The sequence below is a fragment of the Castor canadensis genome, chromosome 18 (assembly GCF_047511655.1).
Source record: "Castor canadensis chromosome 18, mCasCan1.hap1v2, whole genome shotgun sequence".
NCBI classification, from domain to species: domain Eukaryota; kingdom Metazoa; phylum Chordata; class Mammalia; order Rodentia; family Castoridae; genus Castor; species Castor canadensis.
Genome location: NC_133403.1, coordinates 8,284,928 through 8,297,323, shown reverse-complemented (window position 1 = coordinate 8,297,323; position 12,396 = coordinate 8,284,928). Strand labels below are relative to the sequence as shown.

The following is a 12,396-nucleotide window of genomic DNA, read 5'->3' as shown; positions in this document are numbered from 1 at the left end:
GACAATGGCAAACACACAGTGCTCCAGACCCATGAGGAAGTGAGACAAAAACTTCTCAGACCATCCCAAACCTTGGTCAGCCTGAAACCTATCTGAATAGAGAGGGTTGCTCTTTCCTGTCTCATTTTTGAATACTGGAGTTGGGACTATCTACTCATTATTTGCACTATAGTATTTTCAAAATAACTCTTCTTTCATAACATAAAACCTGATTTTCTCATACATTTAAGATCATTCCATGGAGTAGATATAGGATTGTGAGAAGTACCACAATTGATATTTCAAGTTGGGCACTATAGTAACCATGGTAAGATGCTTATCAGCAACTCTGACATATTAGCACATTCCTTCTATTTTGACAACAAAATATGTATATTACCAAATGCTTCTGCCCTGGAAGAAATAAGATCATTCGTTTTATGTTGCTCTCAACTATAAAGAAGTCTTTGTTTTTGAATCTTATTTTGTCATTCAGTTGAACATAAGGCTAAATGTTTAACTCTCTGAGTTCTGATGCCCATCTATTGGGCAAAATAATACCATGAAACCCAAATGAATATTATGATGGTTGGATGATATCATAAGTAACTTGAAAGCAGAGCCTGTATTACCCAATACACAGAAGTCTATAGGGTCCCTAATATTGATAGGAAATATAGGGTCCATAATGTTTAGCCAAGACCAGATGCATTCACAATATGTTAAATTTATGTACAATGAACATAGAAATATAATAGGGTCATCTTCCATCTAACAGAATATAGTTCACCCATCCCATAAAGACAAAGAGCTATCATAATGAAACATGAAATAAATATTCTTATTGAAAGGAATCAAACAAAAAGTTTACATAAAGTACAATTCTATGAATTAGGAATATACAGAAAGTATAAATTCATAGAGGAATAAAATAAAGTAATTTATCCTCACAGGTGCCATGACTGAGAGTGAGATGGATGACACTGAAAATTGGAAGCAAAGAAAAGTATTTAAAAAACAAACTGAGAACAACTCTATAAACAAAGTTGATGGATTTTCAGGCTCCTCAGTGATAAGAAGTTTACTGGGTATAGCTCAGATTTTTGAAATATCATCCTTTGCTTTCATTTTGTAGGATTAAATATGAAGAACAATTTTCATGGTGCTGATTGTGGAAGTCACCTGTTGTAAAAACATTTTGTCCTGTAACTCTGAAACAGCTCTATATCCCCCATCACCATCCTAAACATCAACATCTGATGCACTGAACAGCACCATCAAGTGCACAGCTGTGGGGAATTCTCAGTTGAGCCATCAAGTCTCTGCCCTGTTAGGGTCACGTACATGGTACCAGCAGGGGGAATGTGGATTTTGCCAGAGGGTGGATCTGGCCCTTCCAAAGTTTGCAGGGAAACTGAGGAAATAATGACTTCCTTGAACTGTCATGTGTGATGTTGTGACCTTCTTGGAATGCAGGACTATCAATGACAACTGACTTTTCACTCTATTTAGTCTGGTCACATGAAATTCTCTCCATCCCCTTCCTTCTAAAAGTAACAGATATTGCATGAGGATCAAGGGTGCTGGAAGAGTTCCCAGAGAAAGGAAATACTTGAATATAGGAAAGCCTCAACCTTTGGGAGGAAAGATGGCTACAATCATCTGCAACAAAACTGCGAACTATGACACAGCTTGCAAGTCACTGGATTCCTGATCCTCAAGAATATCCCCTCACTCTCTGGGATATCAAAGATTCTCTGGCTCCAGGTCCTGAAATTTGGCCATCCTGACCACCTCAGGACTCAAGTCTGAGGACAATGCTGATGGCAACTTGATCAAAGGACAACATATCTGATTCTTGCATTTTGTTGGAGGCCCATGTGGAAATGAAATTAAGAACCTCAGGAACTTTCTCCTACCTACTCACATTGCTAAGACCCATGGTGCAACGGACCTGTGAGAAGATGTAGAGTAGGATTTGGTAGATAATATTCAGAGTTTGAAGAAGGTTTTATGTTGTGACCACTAGTTATATGTAATGTATTCAGTCAGTCATGTTTAGAGTTGCCAATTCAGCAAATTTATAAGTACAGTTCAATTATAAACCTTTTAGTGTTTGTCTTATTATAGATATTATACATGTTAATGATGATAATAAAGAACAAAGAGACTAGATATTTTATATATCCTGATTTATTTTCATAAATGAACAATGCAAACCAATCTCTGAAATGTATGAAGGAATAATCACTTACCCATGTTCTTCTTTATAATCTCTTAATTTCATAAAGTGTACAATTACCTGGATGAATGTTCAATACCATGTATATTTCCCCTTTATGATATCTCTAACACTGGACTATGATGCAAACTGCATTGTACTTCTGTAGTTTTCAGGATGCCCTTCTTCACAGTCATGTCCCTAGTGGCCCATCCCTACATGTTCAGTTCAGCCACTGAAGGCAGGTGTATGAGTAGAATTAATGGTTCCCATGGAGACAAATGCGCTTGGAAAGGATTTGGGGCGATATATTTTATCATATTTTGTACTCTTAATAGAAATATGCTGTAAGGAAGGAAAGCACAATGATTCTCCAGGTACTGATAACAGCATTTGACAGGAGCAAAAGAGAACAAATATCATTTTTTCCCTTACCAATTGGAGTAACTTCCATTTTGCAATATACTAGGTACAGTTTCAGGGAAGTAACTCAAGATAAAACTATTTGTGATGAAGAGACAATGTGAACACATTGCTAATATGACATATACTTAGAATGTGCACTTGACTATAGAGGCCGAATAGAGTCACTAAAATGTTCCTCATTAGCATTGCTAATGGGTTCTCTAGATACAGAGTGGACTATGGATTGAAAGGATAATTGATGCAATACCTTAGAGAGTGGGGCTACTTAGGTGAAATAGGTGGCTCATTATGGGGAAGTAATTATGCCTTTTCCTGGATTTGTGACCGTGGGGAAAAGGAAAAGGAAGAGATTGCGGTCAGCATTGTAGTGTAATGGGAAGCCTTGGAAATAGGGTGTCCTTTGGTGGTCAAAAATAGGGACAAATCAAAGATGACACTCACATATTTTGCTGACCACTCAATGGATTCCCTTTGTGCATCAGATAGATGGGCACCGGAATCTTCATGGTCTTCATAAATGTTTGACCCTCAGCTTAGTGATGATCTCTAGAAATTTTAAATGATTTGGAGGAATTTTAAATGAATAGAAGATGTGAAGAGAAATTTGTTTTTTAGTTGTATCACTTCCACAATTTATGAAGTAATTAACCAAACATGCATTTTTCCAAGATAACAATGTCAAAGGCTAACTAGTTAACATTAATGAAGAATGGATCACTGAGTACTGAATTTAAATGATATAAGCATGACAGAACTGTATAAAGTTAAGATTCATCACCAGAGAAGTGTAGGTGCATGATTTCTGTATATCTTGTGGTTGTGTTGGATATACTTTCTATAGAAACACTGGCCTCTGCCAGATGTCGGAGGTATTAGAGTGCTTAGATCTTGTGATCTGAGGTCTTCAAGGTGGCCATGGATCTGGTTCTGAAAATTCAGCAAAAATAGGCCACCCCAGTTTGGAAACCATTCCACTTTCTCTAGAGTATTAAGCAAGTTGCTTCATCACTAGTATGAATGGGCTACACTTATTGATTCATGACAGCCTAGACTTGGCTCCTTCCTCCTATTGTTCTTATTGTCAATTTCTTTCCTTACCTCAAGTGTCCTGGCCAAACTGCAGGTGCAGAGATTGGCTGGAGACAGAGGGAAAGAAACCTTTTGGTTATAAAAGCTCTTTTTTCAGGGGAAAAAAAGGAATCAAAATTTGAGCAGAGCTCCTAAGGGGGAGACATGGCTCTGTGGATCTTTACTCTATGTGAGCTCCATTACTTAGTACTTTTTTGTCCACATGACTGCTGGTAGTATCTAGGGGAAGAAGCCATGGTAAAATATATGAAGCCACCATTGTTCTCTGGTCTATTTCTTTCTGGGACATTGTAACTGTGCTTTATAATATCCTACTGTTGAATCCCTGGTTCTTATGTCCTGCATTTGGTCAGCTAATTCAACCATCTTCCTTGTCTGGGGCCTTTGGTCACCTTGGACTTTCTATTATGTAATGGCAGCATCAATAGATTACTAGAACCAGCATCTGTCAATGAGAAAGCAGAAAACCATGTTGTCTCTGATACTGACCCTGGGATTTAAAGTCTGTTAGCATGACCTCTGTAAGCATCCTCAGGCAGTTTCTTGATTATTATTATTCACCACTATGTAACAGTGATATGGTTCTTACATGGAGACACAGATCAGTCATCAATTCTAATTCCTAGATTATAGCTCCATTGTCTCTTTCTGTACTAATAGCATCTCAGGCATATGACTGCCATTACCAATGAGGAACTTGGTTGTTTCTAAGACATATGGATGAAGTCAAAGAGCCTCTAGGCTTATAAATTGAGAATAGCAAAATTAAAACTGGGTCATGCCTGCCTGGGAAGACAGAACTTGCTTGGGAGTGATAGTCACTCCAGCAAAAGTTGTGATCAAGAAGCAAGGTTTTAGTTTGGGCACAGATGCTGAGATGGTACTGACAGAACCTAGCAGTCTGTGCCTCTCTGGGTGATCACCAGAAGGAAGCAGATTCCAAAGTCAGTTTCTGTGGTTGTCTTTTCAGATATGATACTGTTGTCTGATCCTGTTGGCCCCCAACTCTCATCCAGGTATACTGTTTCCTTTTTGCTAAGATCTTATTTGTTAATAGCAAACAAAAGTATTTTTAGTATACACTGAGATACATAAATGTAATGGAAAACCCATTTTTATTACTTTAAGGTTAGAAAATAAGTATAGACTTGTCAGTGTAATGGATTTCCTTAATTTTTGTCACCTGTTTATAATTTCTTCTTAGAATTTAAAAGCTGTATGGGGATGCATTGTGAAATTTATATATAACCAAAAAAAAAGTAAATTTTAGTGTACAGTTGCCCCCTAACTCTCATCCGGGTGAACTATTTCCTTTGTGCTAAGATGTTTTTCGTTAAAAGAAAACAAAAGTAAATTTCATTATATGCTGCAATACAGAAATGTAATGCAAAGCCCATTTATGAATATTTTAAGGTTAGAAAATAAGAGCAGACTTCTTATTGTAATGGATTTCCTTTGCTTTTCTCACCTGTTATAATTTCTTATTAGAATATAATAATTGTACAGGGGCTGCATTGTGACATTTACATATGTGCATATAATATATCATAAATAGGTTCAACTTTTCCATCTTCCTCATCACTCCTCCCCCTTCTTAGAACTTCAACTCATTTCCTTACTCTATCTTCACGAATGTATACAAATACATCTGCCATATTTGCCCTCCTTCAATGTCTCTTTATGCCTCCCCCCACACTGCTATGTACCTCAGGAAAGGACCTGTTTTACCTTCCTGTCCTTCATTTCTCAAAAGCATATACTGGTAGTCCAAGGGGTTGAGCTTGGCATTACAGACATGTACATATTGTGCTTTCATCAGATCAATTCTCCATTACTTATTCTTTCTCTGTCACTCTGTTACCCCATTATTCATCAGCTAACAGTGCACTGTATTATATCATTTTCATACACAGATACGAAGTTTGAATAGTTTTCACTCCTTAACATTCTTTTTCCCTCTCCTGTCCCCTGTTGTCCCCTCAGATAGATGCACTAATACAATCATGTTCTCTCTTTCTCTCTCTCTCTCTCTCTCTCTCTGTCTCTGTCCCTCTTGACATACAAAAGTAAACATATTTCCACAGATGAGGGAAAATATGCTACTTCGATCATTGGAAACTGGCTGCTTGCTTGACTTAACATGATGTTGTTCAGTTGTATCCATTTACATGCAAAAAACTTAATTTCATTCTTTATGGCTGAATAATATCCTATTCTGTATACACAGCACATTTTCTTAATCCATTCATCACTTTTGAGGCATCTGGGTTTATTGCAAAGCTTGACTATTTTGAATTGTGCTTCAAAAAACATGGATATACAAGTGGCTCTATCATATCCTGGATCACATTCCTTTAAAAATATGCCCAGCAGTTGTATGGCTGGGCAATATGGTAGTTGTATTTTTGGTTTTTTGAGGAACCTCCATACTGTTTTCTATAGGGCAATATGGTAGTTGTATTTTTGGTTTTTTGAGGAACCTCCATACTGTTTTCTATATAAATGTTCCATTTTCCAATATCCTGGCCAGCATTTGTTATTGTTTGTGTTACTGGTGATAGCTGTTCTGACCAGAGTGATGTGGAATCACAACGTCATTTGATTTGCATTTCCTGTATGACCAAGAAAGTTGACAATTTGTTCATATACTTATTGCCCATTCTCTTTTGACATTTGTCTCTTCATTTCATTTTCCCATTTATTCAGTTGGTTGTTAATTCTTTCTGGGGTTAATTTTTTGAGGTCTTTGTGTATTCTGGTTATTATTCTCTTTTCAGATGTACAGCTGTCAAAGATTTTCTCTTTTTCTGTAGTCTTTTTCTTCAATCTAGTGACTGTTTCCATTGATGTTCACAAACTTTTTGTTCCTGCTGTCCCATTTGTCATTCATTTCTCTTAATGGCTGATATGTTAAAGATCTATTCATAGAGTTATTACCTAGGCCACTGTGATCCAATGTATTCACTATTATTTTCCTGAAGTGGTTTCACCATTTCAGATCTTTTAATCCATTTTCATTGAGACTTGTTAACGGTCAGAGACTGTGGTATAGTTTCAGTCTTCAGGTGGAAATCAACTTTCTCAACAATATTTGTTGAAGAGACTATCTTTTATCCAGTGCATATTTTGGGCTCCTTTGTTGAAAATCAGATGTTTGTACTGTGTGGATATGTTTCCAGGTATTTTATTTCATTGGTCTTTGTATTGTTTTTGTGACACAACTTGTGCCGTTTTTATTGCCATGGCTCTGTACTATAGTTTAAGTCAGGTATTATGATATCTTACCAATGTTCTGTTTTCTCAGGACTGTTTTGTCTACTCAATGTATTTGTGCTTTTCTCTGAACGGTAGGCTTGAATTATCTGTCTTGGTGAAGAATATAAGTGGAATTTTGACAGGGATCACCTTGAACATACAGACTTCTTTTGATAGTAGAGCCATTTTCATGATATTGCTTCTGATCTTCCAAAGTATATGATATATTCTTTCATCTTCCAATATGTTTATTGATCTGCCTTTAGTGATTATATAGATCTTTCACTTATTTCATTAAATTTATTCCTAGGTATTTTAATTGTTTGAAGTATTGTGAATGGTATTGTTTTCCTGATATCTTTCTCAGATGGTTCCCTGTTTGTGTGTAGAAAAGCTACTCCTATTTGTGTACATATTCTGCATCCTGCAATATAGCTGAATATCTTTTGTAGGTCTACAAACATTTTGATAGAGATTTTATGGTCTTTGGGTATAATTTAATATTATCTGCAAATGGGATAAGTTGACTTCTTGCACTTTTAGAATCCTTTTCACTTTTTCCTCCGTTTTATTGCACTGAATAGGAATTGTAGTACTATGTTGAATAAGAGTGGGGAGAGGAGACTCCCTTCCCTTGTTCCTGACTTTAGAGGAAATAATTTCAGTTGTCTATAGGCTTATTATCGTTAGCATTTATAATGTGATAAATGTTCCTTCTATTCCTAGCTTCTTTAGAGCTTTTATCATGAAAGGATGTTGAATTTTATAGAAGCCATTATCTGCACGTTTTGATGAGATGATGGCTTTTTGTCCCTGATTCTGTTTAAGTGTTGTATTACAGTTATTGATTTGTGTATGGCATACCATCTTGGCATCACAGGGATAAAACCAACTTGATCAAGTCATGTGACATTTTTGATATGCTATTGAATTCAGTTTGAACACATTTTATTTACGATTTTTGAATCTTTTTTCACTAGAAAGATTGTCCTGTAATTCTCCCTCTTTGATTTGTCCTTTTGAAGTTTTGGGATGATTGTAATCCAGGGTTCATAAAATAAATTTGGCAGTGTTCCCCCCTTTCTATTTTGTGGAAATGTTTAAGAAGCATTTCTACTAGTTCTTTAATGGTATGGTACAATTCAGCAGTGAATCTGTCAGGTCCCCGGACTTTTCTTTTTGGGAGAATCTTTATCGCTATTTTAATTTCATTGCTTGCTATATGTCTGTTTAGGTGAGTTGGGCAAAAAGATGGGAATGTTACTTTTCCCTCCAAGGTCTTTGCTGAGCATTCAGTCCTGACTATTCTGTTCCCAAACCAGCAGGGGGCACTATGAGCCTGCTCAGCTGACAATCAGCCAGTCTTCTTTTGTGATACCTGGTGCTCAGGATCTATTGGGCAAACCAGCTTGTGAAATTTGTCTTGAGGTTCAGGTCAGGCTTTGGCCAGCCTCAAGCAGGAAGAATTCAGAAGTCAGAGGGTAAGAAGTCATCCGGGGGTATGGGTGTAATTTGCATGGGAGGCCCCTCATTTCCCTTGGCTGGGGAAGTAGACACAAGAGACTGGGCAGCTCTGATGCAGCCGGGTCTGAAGGATTCAGAGCTCTGTGATAACCTTGTCACTATGGCCTGGACCCCTCTCTTCCTCACCCTCCTAACTCTTTGCTCAGGTGACTGGCTCTGCAAAGCAAAAGAGATTATGGGGGACACTTAGAATTTATCTTTTTCTTTTATTTTTGGAGTATGTTGTGGGAAATAGCTGCAGACTAACCTACCTGTTTCTCTACCTCTGTTATTCTAGGGTCCCAGGCACAGAATGGGCTGGACCAGGAAGCTACATTGTCAGGTTTTATGGGACAGGATGTCACACTCACCTGCACTGTAAAGGACGACAACATTGGATTCTATGATGCAAGCTGGCACAAAATGATTCCTGGTGTTGTCCCTAAAATTGAGATGATTGGAGCTTCACGGCCCTTTGATAAGACATATTACCATACAATCTCAGGCCTTCAGCCTGAGGATGAGGGTGATTAATACTGCTCAACATGGAGCAATGATCTCAGTGCTCACACATTGCTCAGCGTGCATGGGGAACTGAGACAACAAACTGCCCTTGGCCTCCTGTGACAGTGATCACTCATGACTGTGACACAGTGGATGATGGTGGCAGAACACACACTGTCCACATCTAAGGTCTGACTCTCAGAGCACATAATAGCATTAACTGATCCTCTTCTTGCTGTTTTCTTATAATTCCTTATTAAGATGTAATTTGCATACCTTCAATTATAACAATTTAAATATAAAACGGAAGATTACTTTTTCATAGTTACTGAATTGTGCAACCATCATAATTTAAATTTTAATGTTTTCATTGTCTTATAAAAGAATAATTATTTTTCTAAAAGATACTAATATTGTAACTTCAGTTTAAAACATTGGCAATTGTTTGCTAGATAATTATATTACTAGTATTACATTAAAATGACTATTGTTTTTCTTTTTTGGACAAATAACAGCAAGATGTAATTCTGTAAAACCAGTTCTTCTTTTTCACTTACAAATAGAGTTTCAATTTATGGAATACTACAGCTTGCTTATCTGTTCGTCAGTTCATGCACATTTCAGTGGTTTAAACATTTTGCATTTGTGAATAATTTGAATTTGTGCATTGGTATGTGAGCTTCAAGTTTTTCTGGGGGCCTAGGTTTCCATCTGTCTTGTGTGGGTAATTAAGAGAGAAACTTCTGGGCCATGTTGTAGCTCCTGTTGAGTACATGCCTCACAAGTTTACATTTCTTTAAACAAGGTAGGAGGGTCTGTTTTGTACATTCTACCAAATACTTGTTATTATAAGCACACTCATGAGAATGCAGTGACATCTTACTTTGGCCTGGGGGCTGGCAGGGTGGTTTGACTCTTAAAAACACCTGCTTAGCTTGTGTGAGGCCCTGAGTTCAAACCCCAGTGCTGCCAAAAGGGAAAAGTATTTTCCTTATTTTGTATTTTGTAGAATTCTACTGGTGATTGGCACTGAGAATCATGCTTTATGTTGTTTCTAACCACTTTCTGAGCAACTGAGGGTTTGATGGATTTTTATGAGTCATCGACTTTATGACACAACTCAGATCTTGCTGATCTCATCCAATCACTTTGTTCATTTCCACAAAGGATTAAAGTTTTAGTGAAGAACAGAACTCCTTTCTGAATCAATATATTGGTTAAAATTAAGCAATCCACCCATTCCAGGATGAAAAGACAAGAGGGCCATGTAGAATCTGCTTATATCAAGCACTGACAGCTCAGGCCTCTTCTCTGCCCATCACACTCACTCAGTCACCAAGGGGAGCAGCCTTAGGTCCAGCATGTGACTCCCGCTGCTTTAGCATCTGCTATGTCACTGGAAGTTAATGCTTGGATGGAGACTTGAATCCTGCACTTTTCCCTAAATGCATGATGGCCACAAAACCCAGTGAGCATGTAGACAAGTACCAGACAGAAAAGGAACACCTGAGAAAATTCTATGAATAAATGCAGTTTTCCAAGTGGTATGAAACACAACCTAAGTACACATAGAGATGCAGCATATTTGTGGATAGAATGACTTTATAACAAAAAATGAAAAGTATGTTTAATTAACATGTACACATAATGAATGCATGCTAATGATGCTGAATCACAGCTGTGGACTCTGGATTTTCTGTAATAATCACATGGAAAGTTATGTTCAGGTGTAGAATATTATACAAAAGCAAAACCAAAAGGGGGATGGAATATACAGTGTTACATGTTGAGAAAAACTGTAAGCAGTACATACTTAAGCAATGTTAGGTTGTTGCTGGAACAAAAACAAATTTGACTGATAGTTCAGAAACATGTGTATGGTTGAAATGGGGTGAGGATAGACTCAAGAACTATGATATGCAAGCACAAAAAATGTTATCATAGAAGATAACATAGAAGTTATCATAGAAGATAAACATATGACTAATTATCAAATGTTTACTTCCAAATTTTGAGAAATGAGTTTCAGAATGATATCAGTGAAAACTATTGTATATGTAAATTCAGAATTACAAAAAGCTCCAGCTCTGCTGGAGTAATATGGAGAAGATTAAGTAATTTATTATGATCAACAGGAAAAGTGGACAATGACATTCAAAAAATTATTTTTTAAACCTTGGCAAAAAAGGATACCAAGGGTGGTATCTTAGAGAGAAGTGAGCATTTCCATAGCCCTGATAACCTCACTGGGCCAACTGTGGTCCATGGAGAAGAGAGGAGGCCTTTGCAGAGCACAATACCACCCTGAGTTAAGGCTTAAGGTACTGAAGGTTTCTGGTAATAGTGGGTTCGACCCCTGGAATTATGTTGTAAAATGTAAAAATTTGCATATTGTCAGGTTATGTTTTGAAGAACCTTAAACATATAAGCAAAAATCAAAGTACACACAGTCTGAAAATACAGCAACCAGAAACTGTGGGATGATCAATTTTCTCAAGTCACACAAGGTTGAGAAATATCCAGTCATCAGATAGCTCATTTAGGTGTAACTCAGGATATAGCAGAATAATTTTGTAGCAGTGATGAAATCATAATCATAATGTCATTGGCATTTTACAAGTAAAAATTTCTGGAATTTGATTGCAGATTACACAGATATATTTCTTAGGACATGAGAAGATTTCCAAAATATAAGAGCTGAATGGGTCTAGGGATGTAGAGGACAAGAAGTTTCAGTTTTCTGCTGAGCTCATATGTTGCTTATTTCCTGAATGAAAATTTAGTGGAACTAATACAGAAACCTTGAAACAACAGAGGTTATCATGAGAAGGGGATCAGTAACCAGTGTAAAGATCAGTTAGAGATGAATCAACTTGGGTCGTAACACATGTGTACACTAAAGCAATGCTAGGAATATTTCTGTATAGCTATCCTTAACTCAACTAGCAAAAATGCTTTGTGTTCCTTATTATGCTTATGTATTTTCTTCAACAAAATTAGTGATAAGGGAAGAACAGGACCTGCTATACCAAACAATTTTTTTCAAGAAGTAGGAAATTTAGTAGGACAGGACTCAGCCTGCAATTTGGGGAGAATGAACTGAGATCTGTTCATGTACTGTTTATCTACAAAAGCAAGTTCCACATTCATCACAGATATTGAAAAATATACCCTAAAGTTAATTTAGAATAACAAAATACCATGAATAGTAAAGGCAATAGTGGGCCAAAAAAAGAGCAACAATTGAGATATGAAAATATCCTACTTCAAATTATACTACAGAGCCATAGCAATAAAAGCAGCATGGTACTGGCACAAAAACAGACATAAAGAGTGGAACAGAATAGAGGACCCAGATATTAATCCACACACTTATGCCCATCTTATTTTTGACAAAGTCACCAAAAACATACAGTGGA

At 36.9% G+C, this 12,396-nt stretch overlaps 1 long non-coding RNA gene across 1 annotated transcript; it reads left to right on the top strand.

Annotated features, from left to right (window-relative positions):
* Positions 1–8,537: 8,537 nt before the first annotated feature.
* On the top strand, positions 8,538–9,291 carry LOC141418789 (uncharacterized). Its single transcript, XR_012443424.1, has 2 exons — positions 8,538–8,640; positions 8,772–9,291. It is a non-coding gene; the product is annotated as an uncharacterized lncRNA (long non-coding RNA).
* The last annotated feature ends 3,105 nt before the right edge of the window (positions 9,292–12,396 follow it).